This window comes from Notamacropus eugenii, chromosome 5 (assembly GCF_028372415.1).
Source record: "Notamacropus eugenii isolate mMacEug1 chromosome 5, mMacEug1.pri_v2, whole genome shotgun sequence".
NCBI classification, from domain to species: Eukaryota; Metazoa; Chordata; class Mammalia; order Diprotodontia; family Macropodidae; genus Notamacropus; species Notamacropus eugenii.
This window is the reverse complement of record NC_092876.1, coordinates 436741543-436756589: the sequence shown is the minus strand read 5'-3', so window position 1 is coordinate 436756589 and position 15047 is coordinate 436741543. Positions and strand designations below refer to the sequence as shown.

General features: G+C 36.4%; 1 protein-coding gene and 1 pseudogene across 1 annotated transcript in view; one reads left to right on the top strand and one right to left on the bottom strand.

Annotated features, from left to right (window-relative positions):
- The window catches only part of TSPAN7 (tetraspanin 7), a 115306-nt gene that overhangs the window by 13112 nt on the left and 87147 nt on the right, over nt 1-15047 (top strand). The gene's annotated exons all lie outside the window — the stretch shown is intronic.
- LOC140504083 (oligosaccharyltransferase complex subunit OSTC-like) lies at nt 1763-13502 on the bottom strand (annotated as a pseudogene).

Sequence of the window (15047 nt, the reverse complement as noted above, 5' to 3'; positions counted from 1 at the left end):
TAAATTTTCAGGGTGAGCATTTGCATCTTAGAAATCAGCAAATATTACAAACCAGGACTTGATTTATCATTTTGTTAATTTTCTAGACCTAAGAAAATGATGGGGAAAATATTAATAACACAGATTTAACTTAAAAGTCTATCTTTTTTTCTTCATAAAGCTTATTGTTGAATATTTACCAGCATTCCCTGGTTTTAGGGGTCATGGAGAGAATAATAATATTAGCTAATCCTTATTTAGCACTGAGTTGGGTGCTTTATAATCATTATCTCATGTATCTTTTTTACCTGGAAAATGGATGCTATCATTATCTTCATTTTCCAGGTGAAGGAACTGAGGCAAACAAAGGTTAAGTAACTTGCCCAGAATCGCACAACTAGTAAATGTCTAAAGTCAGATTTGAACCCGAGTTTTCCTGAGTCTAGGCCTGGTACCCTGCCCAGTGTACCACCTAGCTGCCCACATTGTTGCATTATTGTGGGAGCTGCTAGAAAACAGTGTGAAATTGTACCCCCAAAGCCATCAAATTATGCATACCATTTGATCCTACTGTTAGTCATATCTCTCAGGGATATCGAGAATGAGAGGAGAGGACCTATCTGTATAAGAATATTCTTACAGTAATAAAGAACTAGAAAAAAATAGGTACCCATGATTTGGGGAATGGCTGAAAAATTTGTAGTATGAATGTAATAGGTCATTATTTCACTATTACAGTGACAAATATGATAGTTTTAGAAAAATGTGGGAAAGATTATGGGAGCTGCTGCAGAGTGAAATGAGCAGAACTGGGAAAACAGTTTATGTGATGACAAAGATAACATGAAGAAAAACCACCATTGAAAAATCTTGAATTCTAATCACAGAAGCAAAAATTAATGACCTCAAAAGACCGATGACTCTTGACAGAGGTCAAGACATCTGTGTTTTCAGATGTCACCAGTGTGTTGACTTGTTTTGCTGGACTTTATGGTAGCTAAACCGATAGGCAAAAGAGCACCAGTAAAGCATTTTTTAAACTCATAGAAAAAAACAAAAAAAAAAATACAACACAGGACTCAGAGCAATTTTGTTATGACTCTGTTTTTAAATGGATGTCTGTATGTATATATGTGTGTATGCATATATGTGTATACACACATATGAATGTGTGTTATGTATGTATGTTATATGCATACTAATACCACATGCACAAACATGTGTGTATATACACATACTTCTTAAAAACGAATTGTACATAGCAGAAATTGAGGCCTCTTGTTCTTTTTTGTATATTGAAATGCTCATCCTTGTCAGTAATTAAGAGCAATTTAAAAAAAAGTTACTTTTAAAAATAAAATGAAGGAATTGTACATACTGATGTCCGAGGTCCCTTTCAGCTCTACGTCTAGGACCTGGTATCCCATGAATGTGCTAGGAGAAGTCCCAATCTTCAAAACAGAGAAAAGGGTGGAGTCTTCAAATTATAAATTGGTAAGATTGAATTATGTTCCTGGCAAAACTCTAGGACATATAATTGAAGGAATGGTTTGTAAGCATTTAGGAAAGAAAGGTGGTGATTACTAAACCTTGCATGGCTTTACTAGGTCATACCAGACTCACCTACTTTCCTTCTTTGATATAGTAGTGGAGAAATGCAGGCTGATAGTACAGTTAGGTTGAATGACCATTTAGACCCCAAAAGCATTCATTAATCATTCTATGTCAGATTGGAAGGAGGTTCTCCAAGAATCTGTTCTTGGTCCAATGCTATTCAACATTTTTATTCCATGGCTTGGATGGCGACATGTTTATCAGCTTTTTCAAAGGACAGGCAGCTGAGAGGAAGAGTTAACACATTGTACTCCAGACTAGCCTCATGGGAGGAGATAACTATGTCCTGGGAGGATTCATCTTCACCCTTTTCTAGAACAGAGAAAAGAGAAGAATGCCGCAAGTCCCAACTGGCCAACTTTGTTCCTTGCAGTAATACCTGCTGGCTCTATGATGATTCTGGATAACCTTGTCCAATAGGACACATCTCCTATCTGTCCTCTTTGCTCCACTCACGTAGTAGCTATACAGGTTCAGGTCCTCATTCCCTCATACCTCGACCACTAGAATACCCTCATTGCCCTCAAGAAGCTTACGACTTACCATGTCGCAGGCACTTAACAGTTGTTTGAATTGAATTGAATTTTTCCTCTTAATAACCCTTCAGTCTCCATTTTATTCTTTGGAGACAATGATGTTCACACGCCCCCCAGGCCTGGTGAAATTCTGTATATTCCTTTCAGGTCTTCATTGGTCATCATTGTCCTTAGCTGGAAATGTAGTCATCTTACTTTTAATCCAGAAATAGTTGGATTAAACTACTGTAGTTCCTCCTTTGGGTGACCTCCCCCTTAGGACGGCTGTCACTCTCGTTATAGGGGTGACTCCCTGGGGCTTTACTTCTAATGTTATAGTCCGTAAGCTCTTACTGACACGCTTCCCATTAACAGTCAGCCTGCAGACATTATTAACTTTTAGCAAAGGAATCAAATAAGACAGCATAGTAACAGTTATTTCCCCTCCAAACTCCCACAAACTTGGGGTACACTTTCCCCAAAATACACGTATAGCACATGAGAAGAGCAAGCTCAGAAATCTTAGTGATAATGAAACATGTATAGAGGGAACTTGTATAGTCCAAGCATTCTACAGCTTATGGTATTGAGGGCCTGGAAGTATTTTCTCCCGAAGTAGAGTCTTCAGGAAGCTGCCCCTGGGCCCAGCGCAGATTGCATGGCTAGGTTCATGAGGTCTGCTCCTCTCCACACACTGGATCTTGAAGGCCAGAGCTAGCTCTCTTTGAAGTGTCCATCATCAGCTTTTTTCTTTGCTGTCAAGGGGTCTCATTCCTCAAAGCTGCCTCTTCCCTTGAGTGATGGCTTTTTTTTGTATCCATGTGTCTCTGGAGTATGTGTCTCTGATCTTTCAAACTGTATCTCAGAATCTCTTTTGACATGATGAACTGCTGGGTGGAGTGTCTTGCACTTCTCTACTAGATGCCATGGCCAGTGAAGGGAGAGAGGAATCCCCTTCTCCCACCTACCTCCACAAAGTCCTCCTAATCCTATGTTCCTAACTTGGAGCTACGTCCTGAACTTAGATCTTATGGAGGCGTATCCAATGTGGTTGTTCCTTTAGTTCTCTCAGAGAAAGGAGTTCATACTCTAGAAAGGAGTGTAGCTACAGTTCTAGTTTAACATGTTTTTTTTTTTTTAAACTACATTAGCCACCATTTGTGACTAAATCTTGTATTATATCAACTGAATTGGTGGGAGAAGGATGTTTACAGCTTCCTTCCTTTACACTATTTGTATTTGGCAAGCAAGTAAACAAAGGTGATTTAAGGGCTGGTTACAATGAGGATGAATTGTTGGATTTCAACTTTATCTAAATGATGAAGCTAAAGGACAGGCTACCTTTGACACAAGAAAACCCTCCTGGTTATCAACTGGTTGCATTTTTTTCTTCAATAAATAAATCTTGAGTACTTATTTTCCATTCAAATCTGTGTACATCCATATTAATATTCAATGTGGAGTTATATTTTTAATTTACCTCAGCTAACTCATAAATCTGTCAATCTGTCATCTATCTAATCTTTACATTCTACTTATTCATTCATTTACTTGTCTTCCTTTTGAGAGTAGGTCTCCCTATTTCTCCAAGGCTGGAAGTGCAGTAACCACTCACAGGCCCAGTCCCATTGCAGATCATCACAGAAGCTTTATTTAATATGCTCCAATTTTGGACCTTGGCCCATTCTTCTCAGTGTAGGTGGCCTAGTGGCCTCCCACTCTCAGGGACTTTTCCTATTGGTGCTAGACTTAGTTACAGGTACAGTACAGTTTAGCCCTCTAGCAGCTCAGAACTCTGGGACTTAGGGATCCACCAACTTCAGTCTCCCTTGGTAGCAGAGTCTTCAGGTGATGTATTACCACTCCCTTCTTTGCTATTATTTTTGAGAGGCAACATGATTTAATGGATAGAGCCGTGGAAGAAGATAGAGCTATGGGTTCAGATCTCACCTTATTCACTTACTAGCTTTGTAACCCAGAATACAGTTTTCTTATCTGTAAAATGAGAAGGCTGGACTTGGGTGGCCTCTAAGGTCACCGACATCTGTGATTCTACAGGTTCACCCCACCCTGACTCCCACCAGAGTAGCCTGGAAAAATGACTCTGAAATGTGAAAATCTATATTGGCAAGATCTTTTTCTGGAATAGGAATGACTCAGGTAGAAGTCTACATACAGGCTTCTTTGTCATCACAACTTGAGGACTGTCTACTGCTTTAGCTCTGCTTTGCTCTATGGAGTCTCAGGAACCTGCTGGTACGTCTGGATGCTTGCCTTCCAGGGTTCTGCGCTATGTCTTCTGACCCTGTTATGTGCAGCTTTCCTTGCTGCCAGAGTCCTCTGCCTACACTCCCTCCTCTACAAAATCACCCACATTCTCTCTGGCACAAAGTCCTGCTTGTTGGGAGATTCTTCTTTGGAACCAGGCATCCTTGGAAATACAATCTCTTCTACTAAGTGTCTCCATTAAAAGCAGATCATAGATAGAACCTTATTAATGGAACGCACCTTAAAGATTGTATCTAATCCAAGTTTCATTTTCTACCACATTTTATAAGTGGGGAAATTGAGGCTTAAGGAGGTTCTACGATTTGACCATGGCCCCACAGATGCCCTGCAGGGCAGGAGAGACTTGAATCCAGGTTGCTTTTGTCTTGAGGAAAATGTACTTTATACTATACCCTACTCTACCACATTGTACCCTGTCCTTGCATGAGCAGTTCCCTACATTTATATAGTCAGCATCATTGGAAAGTATGAACTACAGAAAAAATATACATTTTATTTTAAAAATCTTAAAATTCATGATATAAAATTTTTCTTCTTTTTTAATCCCCTAATGTTTGCACATGGTGACTAGGTTCTCATTTGTCCAGGTGAGTTCTAATTTTAAAAATTATGTTCCTCTTATCCTTATAAATATCCTGGTAATTGAGTTAATTAAGTCAGTAAGCATTATATCATAAACATCCAGAAGGGTCTAGAAGTCTGTACTTGCAGGTTCAGATCTTGTCTGGAAATGAACTTATCAGCATTACTTTGGACAAGTCACTGAACCTCGCTGGGCCCGAGGTTCTTCATCTGGTGATAGGGTGTACAGTCAGGGCTGTTTGCAGAAAAAGTATTGTATAATCCCTAAAGCCATTTATAAATGTGAATTTTGTATATCATAATGTCACAAGAGAAAAATCAGAGACTGAATATCATTAGCTACCCATAAATGTGTAAATACTAGCTCCTATTATGCTTACATATAGCTGTGCAAATAGAATATATGTGTAGTTTGTGTGGTGGTATAAGGATGGCCATGACATTTTAAATGTAAAGCCCCAGAGCAGCTTTATGTGGGGGCTAATGTAAGCACGATTAGTTTTGGTAACATGATAAAGACATTTGGTATTGAAAGTAATTGTGATGGTGATTATTACCCGGTATTTTTGTACGTAGTTAATATGTATTTAATTTGAAGTTGTTTTCAGTGTAGTCAAAATTATTTGATGTAATTTTAGCTTTTAAAATAAAGGTAATTTGTTAAATACATAAACAAATCTGATTGAATGTTTATACTTTTAGAAGATTTCTGCATAATAAATTCACAACTCAAATCTTTTATCAGACCATGTCTTCTGATTCTTGGTTTAGAAAATGCAATTACTATAATTCTGCTTAAGAAAGATGAACAATATTTATAGACACTTCAGAAAATATAATTTTTTGGTCTGTATGTCAGCTAGAAAAACATGATTTTTTTTCTTGATTGCTGTATATGCACTTTGCAATTAGCATGTGCTAAATATCACAGAAGGGAAGAATACTTGTCTGAATTCCTGGCATATGTATTATATGCAAAAAGAGTGGAAATTTGGATTTTGGATACATAAAAACACATGATTAGGTTCCCCTGATTATATATTTATGATGTTTGAAAATAAGACTGATGCCTGTCACTAAGCTAAATGGATTTTTGTAAGGGTTTTATTTTCTATGATGATTTATTCTTCAGGGGTCATGATATGATTTGACATTGATTGTGCAACTGCATGGTGTAGGCCAGAGCACTAGTTTTGGTACTGGGGCCTGGATTTACATCTTAGCTCTGTTACTTTGCTATCTGTGTGAGGTCTGGCATTGTTTCAACTCGTTCATTTTACAGACAAGGAAATTGAAAGACAAGGAGGTCTCCTGGATTAGAGTTAAGGCATATTTTAGCTCTAAATGCTATGACCCTACTCTACTGTAGATGATAATCCATGTTAGGAAGTTCTGTGAGTAGATTTTTATGTTCCTTTCATTATTTTGTGTCCTCAAATGTTTGTTTTTAGTGTGCAGTGTTTATCGCTAGGGCTGCTAGGTGGCACAGTAGATAAAGTATCAGGCTTCGAGTCAGTAGGACTCATCTCCTAACTTTAAATGTGGCCTCAGACACTTCCTAGCTGTATGACTTTGGGCAAGTCACCTAACCCTACTTGCCTGTAAATTGGTAAAATGAACTGGAGGAGAAAATTGCAAACTATTTCATTATCTTTGCCAAGAAAACCCCAAATAGGGCTCTAATAGTTGCAGGCATAATTGAAAAATGACTAAAATGCATTGTCTAGGCAGCCTTGTTTGTCTGTTAGAATGTATATCTAGGATAAGTTGTACAATTGGATAGTGATATAGGCACAAAGGTGAGAAAGAAGGAGAGAGTAAGCTGTATTGCTTTTTGGAAATGTCATAGCATCTTTTGTTATTGATTCTAATTTTCCCACTAAAGAAAAGGTTCACTTTTTTTTTTTTTTAGGAAATAAGGAAATACTTTATTCAGTACTTTCATCATAGGAAGGAAAATAGTTTCTGTCAAAAATGGGAGGAAAAAGCCAAAGAGGACAGATACGATTATTTGACATGAATGACATGAAGAACAGTGGTGTTATTATTGTTATTATAATAAATTGATCACACCAATGGAATCAAGAGGATTTAAAACCTTTTGCATTTTTATTTTTTTGAAAGTTATTTTTTATTTTAAATTATTTTATTTGTTTTCAGTTTTCTACAATCACTTCCCTCTATCTTAGATTTTCCCCCCTCCCTCCCTTCTTCCTCCCCGAGACGGTGTGCAATCTTATATAGGTTCTACATATACATTTCTATTAAATACATTTTCACCTCAATTATGTTGCATAGAAGAATTAAATTGAATGGGAGAAACCATAAAACAAAGTAAAATATAACACAAGAGAAAACTGTCTGCTTCATTCAGTGATCCAATTCCATAGTTCTTTCTCTGGATGTGGAAGGCATTTTGCCTCAAGAGTCCACTGGGAATTTTTTAGGTCCTTGCATTGCTGTGAAGGGCTAAGTCTACCAGAAAAATTCCTTACATACTGTGGTTGCTGTGTACAAGGTTCTCCTGGTTCTGCTCATTTCACTCAGCATTAGATCATATAAATCCTTCCACGCCTCTCTGGAGTCTTCTTGTTCATCACTTTTTATAGCACAGTAGTATTCCATTACATTCATATACCACAGCTTGTTCAGCCATTCCCCAATTGATGGGCATCCCTTTGATTTCCAGTTTTTTGACCACCACAAAGAGAGCTGCTATAAATATTTTTATACATATCAGACCCTTTCCCATTTTTATGATCTCTTTGGGATACAGTCTTACAAGCGATAATGCTGGGTCAAAGGGTATGCACATTCTTGTAGCCCTTTGGGCATAGTTCCAAATTGCTCTCCAGCATGGTTGAATCAGCTCACAGTTACACCAACAATGAATTAATATTGCAGTTCTTCCATATCTTCTCCAACATTTATCATCTTCCTGTTTTGTCATGTTAACCAATCTGATAGGTGTGATGTGGTACCTCAGAGTTGTTCTGATTTGCATCTCTCCAATCAATAGTGATTTGGAGTATTTTTTCTTATGACTATAGATAGTTTTAATTTCTTCCGCTGAAAACTGCCTGTTCACATTCTTTGACCATTTATCAATTGGGGAATGACTTGTATTCTTGTACATTTGACTCAGTTCTCTATATATTTTAGAAATGAGGCCTTTATCACAGACACTAGTTTCAAAAATTCTTTCCTTGTTTTCTGCTTCCCTCCTAATCTTGGTTGCATTGGGTTTGTTTGTGCAAAAACTTTTCAGTTTAATGTAATCAAAATTATCAATTTTGCACTTCATAATATTCTCTCTCGTTTGGTCAAAAATTTCTCCATTCTCCATAAATCTGACAAATACACTATTCCTTCCAACCCTAATTTGTTTATAGTATCAGTCTTTATACCTAGATCATATATCCATTTGGAGTTTATTCTTGTGTACGGTGTCAGGCATTAGTCTATGTCCAGTTTCCACCACACTGTTACCCAGTTTTCCCAACAATTTTTGTCAAGCAATGAGTTCTTGTCCCAGAATCTGGGGTTCTTGAGTTTATCAAACAGTAGATTGCTATATTTATTGACTACTGTGTCTTGAATACCTAAACTATTCCACTGGTCTACCCTTCTGGTTCTTAGCCAGAACCAGGTGGTTTTGATGATTGCTACTTTATAATACAATATGAGATCTGGTAGGGCTAGACCACCTTCCCTAGCATTTCTTTTCATTAGTTCCCTTGATATTCTGAACTTTTTGATCTTCCAGATGAATTTTAATATTATTTTTTTCTAGCTCTGGAAACAATTATCTGGTAGTTTGATTGATATGGCACCGAATAACTAAATTAATTTAGGTAGAATTGTCATGTTTATTATATTGGCTTGCCTACCCATGAGCAACAATGTTTTTCCACTTTACTTAAAATCAGTTCTATGATTTTATTTGTGTGAAAAGTGTTTTGTAATTGTGTTCATATAGTCCCTGGGTTTGTTTTGGCAGGTAGACTCCCAGATACTTTATAGTGTCTATTGTAGCTTTAAATGGGTTATCTTTTTCTGTCTCTTGCTGCTGGCTTTGTTAGTAATACATAGAAATGCAGGTGATTTATCTGGGTTTATTTTGTAATCTTCAACTTTGCCAGTTGTTTATTATTTCAAGTAGTTTTTTTTTACTTGATTCTCTGGGATTCTCTAAGTATATCATCATATCATCTGCAAAGAAAGAAAACTTAGTTTCTTTGCCTGTTCTAATTCCTTCAATTTCTTTTTCTTCTCTTATTGCTAAAGCTAACATTTCTAGTACCATATTGCATAACAGTGGTGATAATGGACATCCTTATTTCACCTCTGATCTTATTGGAAATGCATCTAGCTTATCCCCATTGCATATAATGTTTGCTGATGGTTTTAGGCATTATTTTATGGAAGTTCTACTTATTCCTATGCTCTCCAGTGTTTTCAATAAGAATGGGTGTTATATTTTGTCAAAAGTTTTTTTTTTGCATCTATTGTATCTCAGTGTGGTTTCTGTTAGTTTTGTTGTTGATATGATTAAAAATACCGACAGTTTTCCTAATATTGAACCAGCCCTGCATTCCTGGTATAAATCCTACCTGATCATAATGTTTTATTCTCATAATAGGTTGCTGTATTCTTTTTGCTAATATCTTATTTAAAATTTTAGTATTTGTATTCATTAGAGAAATTGTTCTATAATTTTCTTTCTCTGTTTTGGCTTTTCCTGGTTTATGTATCAGAACCATATTTGTATCATAAAAAAGAATTTGGTACAATTCCTTCCTCACCAGTTTTCCCAAATAGTCTATATAGTATTGGAATTAACTGTTCTTTAAACAGTTAATTTTTTTCCTGGGATTTTTTCCTAGAGAGTTCATTGATTGCTTGTTCAATTTCTTTTTCTGAGATGGGGTTATTTAAGTATTCAACTTCCTCTTCTGTTAATCTGGGCAATTTATATTTTTAAAAATATTCATCTATCTCATTTAGATTGTCAAATTCATGGGCATACAGTTGAGCAAAGTAATTTCTAATTATTGTTTTAATTTCCTCCTCATTGGAGGTGAGTTCACCCTTTTCACTTTTGATATTGATAATTTGGTTTTCTTCTTTCCTTTTTTAATCAAATTGACCAAAGGTTTATCAATTTTATTGATTTTTTCATAAGACCAACTCTTAGTTTTATTTATTAGTTCAATAGTTTTCTTAATTTCAGTTTTATTAATCTCTCCTTTGGTTTTCAGTTTTTATAATTTGGTATTTACTCGGGGATTTTCAATTTGTTCTTTTTTTTTTTTTTAGCTTTTTCAGCTGTGTGCCCAATTCATTGATCTCCTCTTTCTCTGTTTTATTCATGTAGGCATTCAAAGATATAAAACTTCCCCTAAGAACTGCTTTTGCAGTATCCCATAAGATCTGGTAGGTTGTCTCATCATTGTCATTCTCTTGAATGAAGTTGTTGATTGTTTCTATGATTTATTGCTTAACTCACTCATTCTTCATGATTAGCTTATTTAGTTTCCAATTAATTTTTGGTTTATCTTTTCATGGCCTTTTATTACATATAATTTTTATTGCATTATGATTTGAGATGGATACATTGACTATTTCTGCCTTTCTGCATTGGATTGTGAGGTTTTTATGTCCTAGTACATGGTCAATTTTTGTATATGTGCCATGTACCGCAGAGAAAAAGGTGTATTCTTTTCTATCCCCATTCAGTTTTCTCCAGAGATCTATCATATCTACCTTATCCAGAGTTTTATTCACCTTCTTAACTTCTTTCTTGTTTATTTTGAGGTTAGATTTATTAAGTTCAGAGAGGGGGAGGTTCAAGTCCCCCACTAGTATAGTTTTGCTGTGTATTTCTTCCTATAACTCGCTTAACTTCTCCTCTAAGAATTTGGATACTATATCACTTGGAGCATATATGTTTAGTAATGGTATTGCTTCATTGTCTATGGTGCTTTTTAGCAGGATATAGTTTCCTTCCTTATCTCTTTTGGTTAGATCTATTTCTGCTTTTACTCTGTCTGAGATTAGGATTGCTACCTCTGCTATATCAGCTGAAGCACAATATATTCTGCTCCAAGCTATTACCTTTACCCTGTGTATATCCCCCCATTTCAATTGTGTTTCTTGTAAACAGCATATTGTTGGATTATCATTTTTAATCCATTCTGTTATTTTATGGGAGAGAGTTCTCTCCATTTTATGGGAGAGTTCATCCCATTCACATTCACAGTTATGATTACTATCTGTGTTTTCCCTCCATCCTCTTTACCCCCATTTGTGTTTTTTGTTCTCCTTTCCCCCTTCCCCTCCACAATAGAATTTTAATTTTTGACCACCGCCCCCCTCAGTCTTCCCTCCCTTTTTTCAGCCCCCCTCCCTTTTACTCCCCTTTTCCCTTGTTACTTCTTCCCTTCCTCTTAGCCTCCCCTCTTTTTTCTTTCCCTCTTCCCCTCCTTCTGCCTATAGAGCTAGTTAGATTTCTATACTTAACTGAGTTTATTGTTCCCTCCTTGAACCAAATCAGATGAGAGCAAATCTCAAACAATGTTCATCTCCCTCTCCTCTTTCCCTGTACTGTAATATATTTTTGTACCCTTTCCTGTGATGTATTTTACCTTTTTCTGCCTTTTCCTTTTCATATCTCACATTACAAACTCTTCTCACCCTTAAATCACATTTTTATCATTACATCATTTTCTTTATACCTACTCCCTCTATCTATGTATATCCCTTTTATATATCATAATAATTGTACAATCTTCAAGTTTAACAAGTATCATCTTCCCTTATAGGGATGTAAACAGTTTGCTCATATAGAATAACAAGTGTTTTTTTTTTTCCCGTTTGCCTTTTTATGCTTCTCTTGAGACTTGTGTTTGAAGATTGAATTTTCTATTGAACTCTGACCTTTTCATCAGAAAGGTCTGGAAATCCCTTATTTTTATTGAATGTGCATTTCCTTTCCCGAAATATTATGCTCAGTTTTGCTGGTAATTGATCCTTGGTTGTAGTCCCAGCTCCTTTGCCTTATGGAATATCATATTCCTATCCTGCCGATCTTTTAATGTAGAAGCTGCAAAGTCCTGTGTGATCCTGACCATAGCTCTTTGATATTTAATTGTTTCTTTCTGCCTGCCTGTAGTATTTTCTCCTTGACTTGATAGTTCTGGAATTGACAGTGATATTCCTTGGAGTTTTTAGTTTGAGATCCCTTTCAGGAGGTGAATGGTGGATTCTTTTGATGACTATTTCGCCCTCTGGATCTAGGACTTCTGGAAAGTTTTCTTTGATGATTTCTTGGAAGATATTGTCCAGGTTCTTTTTTTCATCTTGGCTTTCTGGTAGACCAATAATTCTTAAATTTTCTCTCCTGGATCTATTTTCCAGATCAGTTGTTTTTCCGATTAGATGTTTTACATTATCTTCTGTCTTTTCATTTTTTAGATTTTGTTTGACTGATTCTATTTGTCCAATTCTAATTTTTATCAAACTGTTTTCTTCAGTTAACTTTTGCATCTCCTTTTCTATCTGTTCCATTGTTCCTTTTAAGGAGTTATTTTCTCCAGTTAGTTTTTGTACTTCCTTTTCCATTTGTCCAATTTTCCTTTTAAATTCTTCTGTGATTTCTTTTTTTTTTTTTTTAAATCATTGGCCAATTTTTCTTCTACTTCCCTAATTTGGCTCTTAAAATCTTTCTTAAACTCTTCCAAGAAGGCTCTTTGTGCTTCCAACAAGTTCATATTCCCTTCTGAAGTTTTGGATGGGAGTGCAGTCTCAATGCTGCCCTCTTTGGTATTTATGTTTTGGTTCTTGTCCTCATAGAAAGATTCTATGGTCTTATCTTTTCTTGTTTGCTTCTTGCTCATGATGATCACCCTTTTCCTGGCTTTTAAAGTGGATCTCTGCTTCTAGGGCACAGGGGGCTCAGTCCCAATGTTCTTGTGTTTAGAACTTGAAGCTTTGTATATTGTGGCCTCTGGTTCTTTCAGGTAGAGGCTAGAATGCTGTAGCTTACCTGGTGCTGAGCTGACTGATGTGTCAAAGCAGAGGCCAGGTGAAGTCTTTCTAAGTTTCATTCTCATGAACATTCTCACCATGAAGAAATTCAAGAGGATGCTGATGAAACCAATGAATAGAAGAAGAAATCTATTGAGCTTTGGAATATCTGGTGCATTAGATCGGTCTAGGATCATGAAACTTAAATTTCCAAATATAAACAGGAAACTGGATGCAAATCCTTCTATAATATATTGTCCATTTACCCTATATGCCAATAAAGCAATTGGTTTCTGATATCCATGTTCATCTGTCATAGATCCAACACTAGGAAGTTCCATGAAGACATCATAAATTATTCCTCCAGTGATGAGGAAATAAGACACCACCACCAGGGTGTACAGTTGCTGATGGCATTTGGGCCCATGGTAGCTTCTTCAGCTTCAGGTTGGGATGTGTAAGGACCAAGAAGGGCACCCAGTACCACTTCTCCATGGCAGCAATGGTGATGTCTGATGACCCCTGAGCCCTTCACTCCATGGCACTGGTGCTACCACTGTCACTGTGGCACTAGAAAGAAGTCCATGTTTTTAATGTCAACATTCCACCAGTGATTGTATGGCAAAGAGATATGGAATGAAACAGTCTGTATAATTAAGAGCAGCACCCAAGTCAATGGAAAGGCGCTTGGTGTGGGAGGTAAACAGGTTAGTCTGTTTAAAGAATGAGAAATTTCAAAGAGCAGTAAGAGAGATATTCTCAAGGAATTGTATTATAAGAAGATAAGATGGGATGTCCATGTAATTAGAGAAAGGGTTGAGTTTCTATCATGTTGAGTCCTATGATGTAACTGATTTTATGCAGTATTAATTTTATAACCGAGTCTGCATTTACTTAAAGCCACATGTCTGTGTCCTTGAGTTCAGCTCAGGAATTTAGCTTTAACCTCCCTCGCTTAATCCATCCTTATCAATCATGAACTTTCAAGTAGTTTCAAGTCTTGGAAACTTACTATTAAAATGTGTTCATGCACATGCATATAAATTTCATGAAGTGATAAAATTTTAATGCAAGTAAGATAAAATTAATATAGACAACTTTATACAAATATGTGGAATGTTTGAATCTATGTTATTAGTTCAGGCATGTTTGGACATCCTTTGGGGCCATGAAGCACTGCAATTTAAAAAATTTATTTTCTTTTATCCTGAATTTAATACAAAAATGAGCATTTCCACGTATAACACTGAATGAGAAAAGAGGATTATACAGGAAAAGGTCCATCTCTGTAACATACAGTTTCCTTTTCAGACAGGCTATCATAAATTCAGCATGCTACTTTCAAAGCTGCTCTGTTTGTCTTTGTTTCCTTTTGAACTTCCTTTTCTTCTCCTTGGTATTTTTTTTAATATTTCAGTGACATTCTTTTTCCTTTTATTATTTTATTTTAGTAATTATGTTCTGAGCTCCCCTTTATCCAAAAAATTCCTCCTCTTCAAATGAAAAAAACAAACAAACAAACCACACCATGACAAACTAGAGTTCTTATCTCAAACTAGCACGGTCAAGCAAAACAACTCCACGTTTGCCCTGTCCAGAACCTTATGTCTGATTTTGCATTTTAAGTTCATTACCCTTCTGTCAAGAAGTGGTTGATAGGCTTTAACATTGGTCCTCTGGAACTGAGGTGGGTCAGGCACTAAGTCAGCCAACCAGGCAGTGTGCAGGAGGATAGGAATAGAAAAAAGGCCCTGCTGTTTCTCAAGGCAAGCCCCTTGTACGTGTAACCTCAATTGTGTCTCCTCCTACCTTCAGCAGATCGTCCCCACAACAATATTTATTCTCACAATCTTTAAACTTGGTCTACTGGTTTCTCTCTTACTGCCTGCAAACATGCCCATTTATATCCCATTCTTTAAAAAAAAAAAAAAAACCTTTTTACTTGATCTGACCATCCTCAATATCATCCTATTGCTCTCTCTTTTTTGAAGGAACTCCCTGAACCAGCCCTCTGCAATAAATATCACACTTCCTCTTCTC